Below are 13,441 nucleotides of genomic sequence, written 5' to 3' on the forward strand. Positions count from 1 at the left end.
GGTACCTAATTATGTTGACAAACCAACTGATGAAAAGGTGCACTTTTCCAAGTTTGAGTGACACATGAAGGAACAATGAATTGTCTCTCTGAATGGATGAGATCTGTCAGTGAAAGTGGCCAAATATAACCCAGCCAGTACGAATGCAGGTTTGTGTTTAGGGTTTATTTTAAGGGTTTTTTCCGCTTAATCATTACCTTCCATAACCTGTTCAATAACTTGGTCACTCCCACAAAGGCCAACCCACATATTTTAGTCCATTTTCTCTGTTCATATTCAACACAGATCTCCCAGCGACATACCATGTCTTAAATAAGAAAATAGAAAATGGGTTAGCCTTTGTAGGAGTGACCAAGTTATCGACAACGTAGCCACGTCGAAGATTATGGACTATAAAAAGTTAAAGAAACCCTAAACACAAACCTGCAGTCGTGCAGGCTGGCCGGCTAGTTTGACCACTTTAATTGACAGATATCATCCATTCAGTGAGACATTCATTTTTCCTTCACACTCAAACTTGGAAAAAGTACAGTTTGTCATTGTTGTCTTTTAAAGCTCATGTGTTCACTCATGCATGGCATATGTCGACATAATTAGGTATCAATGGAAAGAGGAAGAGTTCCCCTCTCCTCTCAACCAACCTTGCGCTCTGCATATACAATATTATGAAATACCTGGTAAAGTTGGATTACCTTGTTTTATGCACCGTATAGAGCCTTTACCGCTGGCTATACATTCATGCGGTTTCACTCCTTCAAGCGAGAGGTCGTTGTATCCACTGACAACCGTATGGCCCTGTCAGAACGAGCGCATGATAGTCAACGGTCATACTCACATAGCTGACATTTTGCTGATCGGGTCAGCGGACTCACCATGACGGGGATGGGATTTAAAGGGGAAATCCAGTCCCAAAATAAGTTAGTCTGATAAAACAAAGAGTAAAATCTTACGAGTTCAACGGAAAAAAAAAATTGACTTGCCAATTTCTGCAAAACAGTTCTTGCACAGTGGATATGAATGTGCAAATGATTGATCTAACCATGTCATACCCTCACAATTTTCCATTGATCGTGTACAAAAAATGACGAAAATTCAATGTTTCTGTCATTGAAGTCTGAAACATGATGTTATTCCTGTTTGAATAAGTTCAGAATAGAGATCAGTTAGATATACGAGGATTTGAGCTTCGGGCAATATTGCGTTGGAATGAAAAATTGGAAATTTCAAAGTTTTATGTACAAATTATATATTCATGGTAAGTTGTGAGAGGATGACATGCTCACTTTGCCATTTACATGTTCACATTGACTGTTCAAGAACTGTCCCCTCCCCCCTCCCCCCCCCCCAAAAAAAGCGTGAAACTTCAAAATGTCAGAACTTCCTTTTTTTTCCCGATTTCGATCAAAATTATACCGTTGATCTCGAAATATATTACTCTTTCTTATGAGACTAACTTATATTTGGACTGGATTTCCCCTTTAAATCCCATCCCCATCATGTTGAGTCTGCTGACCTGATCAGCAAAATGTCAACTATGCGAGTATGACCGTTGACTATCATGCACTCGTTCTGACAGGGCCATACGGTTGTCAGTGGATACAACGACCTCTTGTTTAAAGGAGTGAAACCGCATTAAACTCTTTACAACTATCTGCATCAAAGAAGTACTATCTCATCAACGAATGAGTCTCACAATACCACTCATGTTCACGAGAAATAGAGTTCCAACAAACTTTGGATATAAGGAGACAGGCGCGCCAGAAGCAGTTTTGGATGGGGGGGGGGCAAATATTGAAGGGGGCTCAAGATAGACTCTTATATGTTACACAATACACACACACACACACACACACACACACACACACACATACACACACACACACACACACACACACACACACACACACACACACGTGTACAATGGCGTACCGTGGGTCGAGACATGGGGGGGACATCTTGTGGAAGAGCAATTTTGAGGGTGTGTATGCATGTGCGTGTGTGCGTGCGCTGTCAGTCTGCAAACTTAATGTGACTACAGTATATTACGGCATGTGATACATTCAACAACGCAGTCATTGAGCAACATTATAAGTTTTCCTTACATGGATTATGGAATGACGGTGTGAAACGACAAGCACTGTCAGCAACATCAGGAGAATTGCATAACAATAAAATGCGAGCGAGCGAGCTTGATAATTTTGACATTTTACAGTCTCAAAACTGCCGTTTGTAGATATATCTTTCGCTTTGGAAATTAAGGGGGCGCACCGGGCGCAACTGCTGGCAATTACTGGCAGCAACATTATGATAATGGCATAATAATTCAATGCGAGCGAGCGAAGCGAGCGAGCTTGAAAATTTTGACATTCTACAGTCCAAAAACTGCCATTTGTATATATAGCCATGTTTTTCGCTTTGGAAATTAAGGGGGAGGCGCACCGGGCCCAACTGCTGGCAATTACTGGCAGCAACGTTAGGAGAACGATTAAATGCGAGCGAGCAAAGCGAGCGAGCTTGAAAATTGTGATATTTTACAGTCCCCAAACTACCGTTTGTAGCTATTTTTTTTTTTTCGCTTTGGAAATTAAGGGGGGGACGGCCCAGGCGCAACTGCTGGCAAATTAATGGCAGTAACATTCTCTTTTACAATGGCATAACAATTAAATGCGAGCGAGCTTGAAAATTTTGACATTCTACAGTATAAAAACTGCCGTTTGCAGCTATACTTTTTTTTCGCTTTGGAAATTAAGGGGGGGGGGACGCACCGGGCGCAACTGCTGGCAATTACTGGCAGCAACATCAGGAGAATGGCATAGCGATTGAACGCGAGCGAGCGGAGCGAACGAGCTTGAAAGTTTTGACATTTTACAGTCCCAAAACTGCCGTTTGTAGCTATATTTTTTCGCTTTGGAAATTAAGAAGGGGGGGGGTGCGGTTGAGATAATCTGCTTACGCGCAACGAAAAATGAATGTCTAAACATTTATGAGAGTTAGAATTACTAGTCTTAGGTAATAAATTTCCCTATTTGTATTATATATATATATATATATATATATATATATATATATATATCATTTCATTTATTCTTATCTATCTATTTTTTTTCGGGGGGGGGGGCTTTTTTTTCGGGGGGGGGGGGCAAAAATGCGTTTTGCCCCCCCCCCCCCCACTTCCGGCGCCTATGTAAGGAGATGTTGCCATTACCACGCCAATTTATCATTGGTGTGTATATGGCTTACGAAATTAAAATGAATATGTATATAATATGCAAATTCGTGTAATCATGTTTAACCCATAAGGTGAAAAGTTTTTAGACTAAGAGATCGCACACTTGAGGAATGAAGTCAGGGTTTGTGGATTCCTCCTAAGTAAATTGATGATCATGTGGCTTTGATATTGTCGAGCGTCAGAAAAAACAAAGACGCTTGTGTGGTTGGTCCTCATCATCTCATCCACGAGGTCGTAATAATATGTATAGTATATAATATGTATAGTATAGTATATAATATGTATGTATTCCGAAAGTTCGTTAATCCGAAAATGAAAAAAAAAAGTTCGCCATTCCAACTTCAATTTGTTTCCATTATTTTGTTCACAGAAACCGTAACAATAAACAAATTGTACATTTCATGATTATTGTTTTACATTTGTCTAGAAATTGATAACAAGAGTAGCATGAAGTATAATTATGAAGTATAATTATAAGTATATATTATTTTGAAGGTTCGTGTTCATCCAAATATGGAACCAGGTTCGTTAATCCGAAAATGACAAGAAGATGCGTATGAACAAACGAAATACAAACTTTTCTTTCGTTGCCGGATTAACGAACATTCGGAATAAAAAAACCTTCGGATTACCGAACCTTTAGGAATAACTAACCTCATTCCAATCTTCGGATAAACGAACGTGTGAAAGAACGAACTTTGTCATACTGCCTCATTTTCGGGGTTAATGAACCTTCGGGATAACGAACTGTAACCGCGTATAAGGATCCTGCATGCTCTTAATCACTGCAGTCCCTTCAACCCAAAGAGTACGCTTAGTTTGATACAATATATATATATATATATATATATATATATATATATATATATACATACATTGCGAAAGATACGCGTTTCCTTGTTTATTTCATTTCCAAAACAAAAAGGGAAAGTAATTGAACAGCACAAGTCATTCAATGACATGAAAGACGCTGAGATCAACATTCACTCTCATCAACTTCCTATCTACATGTGATCTAAGTAAGGTTGCGTTCGTCTTCAATATTTCATACGAAATGTTGAATCTGGAAATTCTGAATGTTTTTTCATCATTTTACATAGTTTAACAAGGTTCCCTCGTCTGTTTACTAAATTTCTGTTCCTCTTCTCCTTATCACGCTGGGGGCGCTGCGGCATAGTGGATAAGACCCCCGACTCGCGATTGGAGGACCCGAGTTCGAACCCCGCCCATTGCAGTGCTCCTTGGACTAGATGTTTTTACCCACTATGTCCCTCTCGACCCAGGTGTATAAATGGGTACAAATACTAGTAATAGCAGGGCCCTCTGGTAGAGCACTGGTAACACTGAAAAGGCTACCCTGGGTAAATAAGACATTATTATTATCATTATTATAATAATAGTAATTATAATTATTATTGTTATTGTCATTATTATCATTATCATTATTATTATTATCATTATTGTTGGTTTATTATCATTATTACTATTATCATTTTATTATTATTGTTATTTTCATTATTATCATTAATATTATTATTATTATCATTATTATTATTATTAACATTATTATTATTATTATTATCATTATTATCATTATTATCATTATCATCAGTACGATCATTATATTGATTGTAAGTTGACATGGAAAGTTCATGTTGATTCTTTGCGTAAATTATTATCAAAAAATGTAGGTGTTATGTATAAGTTAAAACATTTTTTTCCTAAACATGTTCTGCATTCATTGTATTCTACTCTATTTTTGCCTTATATAGGTTATGGAATCCTGGCATGGGGAAACTGCTGTACAACTAGACTTAATTCTTTATTATTGATACAGAAAAGAGCTATACGGATAATTAACTTCGCCCCATTTTTCGAACACACTAATGTCTTATTCTTTTCCAGTAGAACACTTAAGATCCAGGATTTATATCATTTTAATATCGGGTCATTTATGTATCAATTAAACTCAGGTGGTCTCCCTGATGTGTTTTCTTCGATGTTTGTCAAAAATACTGAAGTTCATTCTTACCCTACTAGACAAAAAGATTTTTTTCATCTTTCTCCTGTACGAACCGTATCTGCTTTAAAAACAATAACCACTACAGGACCTAAATTTTGGAATGAGTTGGATAGAGAAATAATCCAATCTCAGTCTTTTTATTCATTTAAACATAAACTTAAACTAGTTTTTCTGAATTCATATCTATAGCTATTCTTCAATCCTCCTCGATATTCTCTGTTCATACTTCACATTACTGACATTATCGATTATGTAACATGTGCCTCGCTCGTGATTTCTGTATTATCTCCTGAACTTCCTTTGTACACATTTGGTATCTCTGCTATTGTACACTGCATCTGACTTGTACCTCGCTCGGGTGATCACGCAACACTCAAGAAGTCTGTGCCGCGGACATTGTTTTCATTGTTTTCTTTTTTCTTTTTCTTTTTACTTTTTGGCGTTTATATTTCTCCAATTCAGAAATTGTCATTCCTTTAATTACATACCCAAGTAAGAAATAATCTCACATCCGCATCTGGGAATCTACACCCTACAAGCAATGCTTCTATGTAGATTCCTCATATTTCACATGTTTTATTGTCTTATAAGCTGTACGTGACAAGTCATCCAGGCTTTTGTATCGTGATGTTTATGTTTTATGTATTTGTTGAAATGTGGAATATGGAACAATAAAAAACAAACAAAACAAAACAAACAAATTATTATTAGCATCATTATCATTATTGTTATTATCACAGAAGGATGTTTACTCTAGATTTTTGTCCGTCCGATCTTTGTGATTTTCATACGTATATTTTGAAGCACTTATTTTAAAGAAAGCAAAGAAGGAAATATGAACTCACCGCAATTATAGGTTATGGGTGGGAGCAAACGTGAATATATAAGCTCCGGATTTGAAACTTGCATCTCTGAGACTAATGAACACATAATAATCATTTTCCTACTGAATCTGGCAAGGACTACTGCCCCTACAAATTAGCACAATATTATTTGCGGAAATGACATACCAGAATGTCATCAACCAGACACACGTTATTGGTCAGTGTAACATTAAATGCTGAAATACGACAGTATTACCATGTCAGATAGAAGTATATTTCTTTAAATATGAAAGCCATGAGAAACGCACACGGACTCTATTATACTATGAACGGATATTCCTTGACCTCAAAGTTCACTGTCGCTCTTTAGGGTTCATACTTTGGCCTTTCGTGCACTTTTTCACATGGCATGCCACTCATTAGGAAATGTAGGAAGGTTGTTACTTTACAAAATATATCCGTTCTTATTTTTGTCGTTCATCGAAGTTCATCGACCGTGTGTACTCTCGTCAAAAGATATTCGAAGAAAGCTGTTGGTATACTTTATAGGGCTCTGTGCACATAATGGAATTGATGTACAAAATGTACTTGTCAAGTAAACGCAAATTTTAGACAGGACTGTTTTTTTTTTACCCAATATATCTTCTAAGGTATTAATTTATCCGATCGTTTTATATTAACTTTAATAAACTCAATACGGGTATAACTCAACTAGTTTTGTTTGACATAACAGAATCATCGATTTTAATGTAGCTTGGTATCAATAGGAATCAGAATTTTAACACAATGTCTGAACAGGCGAAGTATAGTGATTTAATTTGATCTATTCATTGTGTGGATAGCGTGCAATTGATTCTAATGTTTATAATACGCAGGGGCCGCGGAACGTTTTTCAGGGTGGTTGGACTGCGTTATTGTATATCGGTCACGGGGGTCAAGGTCAATGGTAAATGATGTTCCTTCAATTAGGCCTGTGATTTTTATCATAAGCTCCCAACAATAAATGCCCTTTGTCAAGGAGGATTTTTTTTTTTTTTTTTTTTTTTTGGGGGGGGGGTCGCAAGACGTTCAGTCTATATAGGGGAAGGAGGCGGGCGAGGGAGTGGGAAGGGGAAATCCTCCCCCCCCCCCCCACACACACACACAAAGACACAAACAAACAAACATGTGAGCTTTTGCATTTTTAGGAATTGGAGTTTAAGGATCTGGTGCACATTTTGTTAGAATGATTGGAAAAATAAATATCAGTTTAAAAAAGAAGAAGATGCATTAGTCATTGAGTATCAAGATTGCACATAAAATCCATCCACCCCTGAAACATCAATGATTTTAAACTAAAATACGGAGTGAGGGGAGGCGGTCTGAATACAAGGCCAAGGTTATCCCCGTGCTTCCACTAGAGAGAGTTTTTGCATTTTCAGAATTTAAATTCAACAATCCTGTTTTGATGGAATAGTTTCAAACAAAAGAGAAGGACGAAGAGTTAGTCACTTTAATGTGCAAGTTGCAAAGAAACGATAACAACTAGATTTGTAAGAAATGAAATTCTACAATAATATTCTATAACATAATGTTGCATGATTTTCTGATTGATCTGATCAAAATCATTTGAAAAGGTTATACCTGAATGTAAGAAAAAGGGGGAATTAATATTTTCTCGTTTGGGTATATACCCCAATGGCTGCGAGAGGGCCTTTCTGTAGACTAAAAAAAAAATGTCACATAATAATAATGATGCAAACACAAACATATTATGACTACTGAATTTGTGTGCACTATGAAATTCATCATGATAGACGAAAATGAAGAGTTTGTTTGCAAAAACCGATAAGTCCATCTTTGCCAAATGGAGATATTTGCAATTAAAGGTCAAGAAAAATAAAGAGAACAATAAGAAAATGTTAGCTTCTTTTGACTATAACTTCAGAAATGTACCTTTATAAAACTGTTTATTATGTAGTGACCAATATATCATTTAAAAGGTATTATTTTGTACTTTATGACAGATATCGTACTTCAAAATCTTCAAAAATGGACTTATCGGTTTTTGCGAATAAACTCTTTAAATAATGACAGACTGGACTCCGTCTCATCAAGAATTGTTATAAATGCGTCATATTGCATTCAATAAATGGCGTGCATCTCGAGTGGCTTACTTTTCCTGCTCTAAGTTGTCATGGGTTTTGTTTGTTTTTTTTTTTGTCATTTGAAACTTAAATGTTTGACTGGTATAGGGTCACTAATCATTATCTTCTGTGTGGTTCATATTTATGTCTTCTAATATGACTGTATTTGAAGCATAATTAGGCCTAATAAGCGATATATTGAGAGAAAAAAAAGTATATAAGGAATATTGTTATTATATGTTGCCAGTATTGATTTCTTTGGTGCATTTAGTCTTGTTGGTCTGGCTATAGGACCTTATAGGGCCTACATAGAATTAGGCCTATAATGAATTAAACAGGTAAAACGTCTTTCTATTTGTGTTTCTCTTTTGTTTTTTGTTTTTTTTGGGGGGGGGATGTGGTAGGGAGTCGAATAGTTAAATTGATGTTTCGTGAATATGAATGTTGATCACTGGGTTTTTAAAAGTATTTTTCATAATAATTCATACGCCTATGCGGGATTTGCGCAGTTCGACATTGTCCAAACCTTTGTTGTCCAGGGTGCTTCACCAGCAAAAAAAAACAAAAAAACAAAAAAAAACAAACTTGAATACCGGTACAGTTGTTTTACCTGACAATGTAGTGGAGATTGATTTTATTGGCCTACTGAAAAGGAACGAGAGCTTTGCATTTTCCTGCCCATGGATCTAGTGGGGTCAGTTTCATAAAGTCATCACATAAAGTTTTTACATAAACCACAGAATGGCCAAAGTCGCTCATAATAATAATACGTTGATACTTTCAAATCCATTTCATGAACTCTCCCATAAGTGTGTTGTATAATATGAGGGAAAATTTTCTCATAAGACTTAAAAACTGAAACGGACCTCAAGTCTGGTTTGGTCGTTAGGCAACCTATATCACTAAGGGTAAGGTGTGCTTCTAGTCATGGGCCAATTAAAGTAGCAAGTCTTGAATTTCGCACTGAGATAGGGATTGTTAAACTATACATATTATATAATGCCATAAGAATACAACATGAAAATATATAGTCTGGACTGAATTCCAATCAAGGATTGTGCATTTCATTCTATGCTGAAGCCATCGATAAGAATAGTGATACGCTCTTTGCATGATTATGATGTACGCCCAAACGCCTCATCACGTCGTCCTCGAGACAGAAAAATCGATCTGTCCTGAGGGGTTTTTTTTTAAACCATTTTTTTTACTTTTCCCACAGATAAGCCAGACGTAGTCTCCGCTGATAATGATTATCCGTGACGACAAGAATACTATGCAGACCGATCTCTCGGACGGAGGAGGAAATTATTAAAAACACGCTGTGTAACGTCCGTAACGTCGTCCGAGAATCCGTGCCGAGAATACAAATCATTGGCTAAATGATAACGGAGAGGGCGCTAAGCCACTTTTTGTCATAGGATGAATGCGGAAGCCACTGCACTCTGTACAACAGTACGTATTCGGACATGAATAGTGTATGCCTGGTTGAAATAGATATTATGCTAACAAAAATAAGAAACTTATCCATTTCCAGAAGATTTTGATAAAGACATCTGTACTTATACCCTAAACTAACCATGGAATGACCCTTTTTGTATGAGGTTTTTGCAAACTATAGAATATATTTATTATTACCGCCTCGCTGGCATGCAGTCCCGGTGGCCGAGTGGTTAAGGCGTTGGACTCGAAATCCAATGGGGTTTCCCCGCACAGGTTCGAATCCTGTCCGTGACGTTAATTTTTTTTTCTTTTTCTTTTTCAAACGCTATTTATTCCGCATGAGAAAAAAATATTCTGCCTCTCCTGCGTCACTGTGATTTTTTTTTCCATTTTATTTTATTTTTTTTTAAGTGTTGCACTTTGTCCTTGGGCTGAAAATACGGCACAGAAATTCACTCAAGCAGCACGTGCAGTATAACCTCCGCGTATATGCAATGTCCTGCTAAATTCTCATAAAATGTAAAGATGGTGCATTAAAGATTCCCAAACTATAATGCAATGTACTCAGTATTCTTGCATATCATGCTTACTGTTATGGACAACGTGTGTATGATTGTTTGTGTGAGTGTGCTTTTTTTCTTTTTTTTTTTTTTTTTTTTGGTTACAACCTGCAGCCACTATTCGCTGAACCGTGTCATGTACCCAGGGAATGAGTGAAAAAAAAATCCCACAATAGTGCATGTATACACACATACGCACTCTCGCACACACACACCCTCACACATACAAACCTACTTGTATATTGCTCGCATACTTTGAGAGAACATTATTTCGTTAAGCCTTTCGGATTTTAATGGACGATTCAAGTATATTTTCAGAAAAATGAAATTAAAAAATGATATTATCTTATTTTATCACACCTGTGGACAACGAAAGCATTTCAAAGCAGTCTGATCAATTTTCAACGATATGTATCAGTATTTTGTACTTTCGCTGGAAAGGGCTTACAAATCGTCTGAAGTTCTCCTTTAAAGGGTACATTGTATAGCATTATGACATCATTATTACCGTCTTACAGCAATTATGGTTAAAGGGATAGTGAAGTTTTGGTTGAGATGGGGATTCAGACTTTAACTTTTTGCGAGACAATAAGAAACCTGGTCCCCACTTGTATGAATTATTAAAACATATACAGTTCTAAGAGGAATTTAAAGTTTATTTGATGACAGTCGGTTTTGAAATGGCTGAGATATCCAGACACAAAGAGATTTTAACAAAAATTAAGACCACTTTGTTTTACTTAGTTTTTTTTTATAACTCAGCCATTTCAAAACCGATTTTCATCTGATAAACTTTCATGCTCTTAGTGGTCTCTAATTACATGCATCTCGTAAAAAAAGGGTTAAAACCTGATTCTCTATCTCAACCAAAGCTATACCACCCCTTTAAAACTTTGTGTGAACCATTGAGTAAAAAAAAAATGTGTATAAATTTCACCTCATGGACAAAAAATAAATTCTTATATCATAATGCTGCCATATAATAATCATATTGTCTTTCATAATCATAATCATAATCATAATCATAAAGACAATATGATTATTATATGGCAGCATTATGATATAAGAATTTATTTATATATATTTTTGGACATATGACGTTATTCTGATGATGATTTGAGGTTAGATTGGATATTTGTATTGAATTGAATGATTGATTTGTGTATATAAAGGAAATGATTTAAAAGATTGGTAATTTGCATTGCATTATATATTATATGACACATCAGGTTAGTCATATAATAATCGTTCTGTTGGTAGGTCCTGACGAAGGCCCAATGACGGGCCGAAAGCTTGACAAATATAAGGGAGACTAAGATCGAGAGCAACGTCCCGCCTTAATCCAATTTCTTTCAACTATATATATATATATATATATATATATATATATATATATATATATATATGTAGACGGATAGATAGATAGATAGATAGATAGATAGATGTGTGTGTGTGTGTGTGTGTGTGTGAGGAGAGTGGGGCTATTTTAGAAAACGGATAAAGAGAGAAAGAAATAATGTTCCATGCGTTAAAATGAGCCATCATCCATCACGAAATAAATTGACATGCAATAAAATATCCCTTCAGCTTAAACAGTGTTTACTGCGAAGAACATTCGTCAATAAATATTATTTGTACACACATAAATACGATTGAAATATTTCATTTCGCCACCATTTTCATTCACTTATGAATAATAAAAAAAAATCAGGAATGTGTAATCACATGAAACAAAATGATTAGAGTGAATTACTCATGGCAGGATTTTTGTTCGATTTGCATTGTTAGGTAGTTTATACGCATACTTATTATAATAAATAATCTTAGTTTGAAACTTTCAACACATATTTTACATAGCAATCATTATAATTATTCATGGGTGTTACATTATGTATACATTTGCATCTCTATCATTAATTATTTTGTTTTTATTTACAGAATATCTTATAATCTGTTATCCATTATTCTGAAAGAGGCTGCGCTTAGTTAAAAGCGTAATACGGAAGCCGCTGATAGTTGTTTTTCTTTTTCTCAGCTATAAATAATTAGCAGCTCTAAAATTACAAGATTGATGTAATATAGACACAATGTCCACACCTCTGTATCACTGCATACTTGTGTCAGTAGCGTCAATTCTCAATGCGCCATCTACGTTTGTGTATAGGCCTATAATGAAACACATATATACCTGTACTAGTACTAGCTTGTCTTGGGTTGGTATACTATCTTATATGCTATACAATAAATTCAGATATCTTGATAAAGAGACAATGCACCATTTACAGATACTAGTAAAAACAAGATATCAATGACCATAAACTATTAATCAAACAGTACGGCTACCTAACAGTTGATATCAAACAGTCAATAAAAAAAAAAAATTATATCTGCTTATATTTCAAAGGCACATGATGGGTTATCGACCTTGTAATATATGCTTACACACTCGTACTCCTGGGCTATTGGTCTTCAATATTTGCGTACTTTGATTCACACTTTGACAATGTCCAATATTTCGCACTGATCTCTTTGGATTGCTGAACGACATGTCATCCTTTATGATACATTTTTAGCCATCGATGTAACTGCGGTTTTCCACTTCGAAAATACATGATGAAGATCAGTCAATGTTCAGTAAGATTCTCCAGTCAACTAATCAAAATCACGATATATAGCGATATCTAAATAAAAAAGTAATTAAAAAAAGAAAAACTGCATTATACCTTCCCGTTACGTGCTAAACTTAACCTTATTTTGTTCTCAACCTTACTTAGCTCTCTTTCTGTTAGACCATCTCATCAACTTGTTGAAATAAGGGAAACAAACACCAACTTGATTTGTCGTCGGGTAATTGGAAACTGCATGGTCATACACTGGCACAAAACAGAGTTAGCAAAATAAGGACAACCATGCACTGTGGCAATTCTGAGTACTGTAACTGCGCATTACCATCTCAACATAACGCCTTTTATCTATAATGTTTCTTCAGAGGACATTAAGAATTTTACATAACGTGTTGGGGCTATATTACGCATCACGTATACTAGGTAGCACAGCTGTACCTTTACATTTCCAGCCATTGTGAGGAATGCGACGAGGAACACAGCCATCATTGACCAGTATAATAGTTAATTACATATACCTGCACGTTTCCCAACACCTAAGGGTAGCGACCATGTGCCTCATGCCAGCAACCGTCTCTTTAGAGTTTTATTTCCGACTAATACATTTGTAGTACA

The 13,441-nt window shown here is 35.9% G+C and overlaps 1 non-coding gene across 1 annotated transcript; it reads left to right on the plus strand.

Annotated features, from left to right (window-relative positions):
* Positions 1-9,854: 9,854 nt before the first annotated feature.
* Trnas-cga (transfer RNA serine (anticodon CGA)) lies at positions 9,855-9,936 on the plus strand. Its single transcript has one exon. It is a non-coding gene; the product is annotated as a tRNA-Ser (tRNA).
* Positions 9,937-13,441: the final 3,505 nt, after the last annotated feature.

The sequence above is a fragment of the Diadema antillarum genome, unplaced genomic scaffold (assembly GCF_040938485.1).
Source record: "Diadema antillarum isolate AM-2024a unplaced genomic scaffold, OU_Dant_1.0 seq00001928_RagTag, whole genome shotgun sequence".
NCBI lineage: Eukaryota > Metazoa > Echinodermata > Echinoidea > Diadematoida > Diadematidae > Diadema > Diadema antillarum.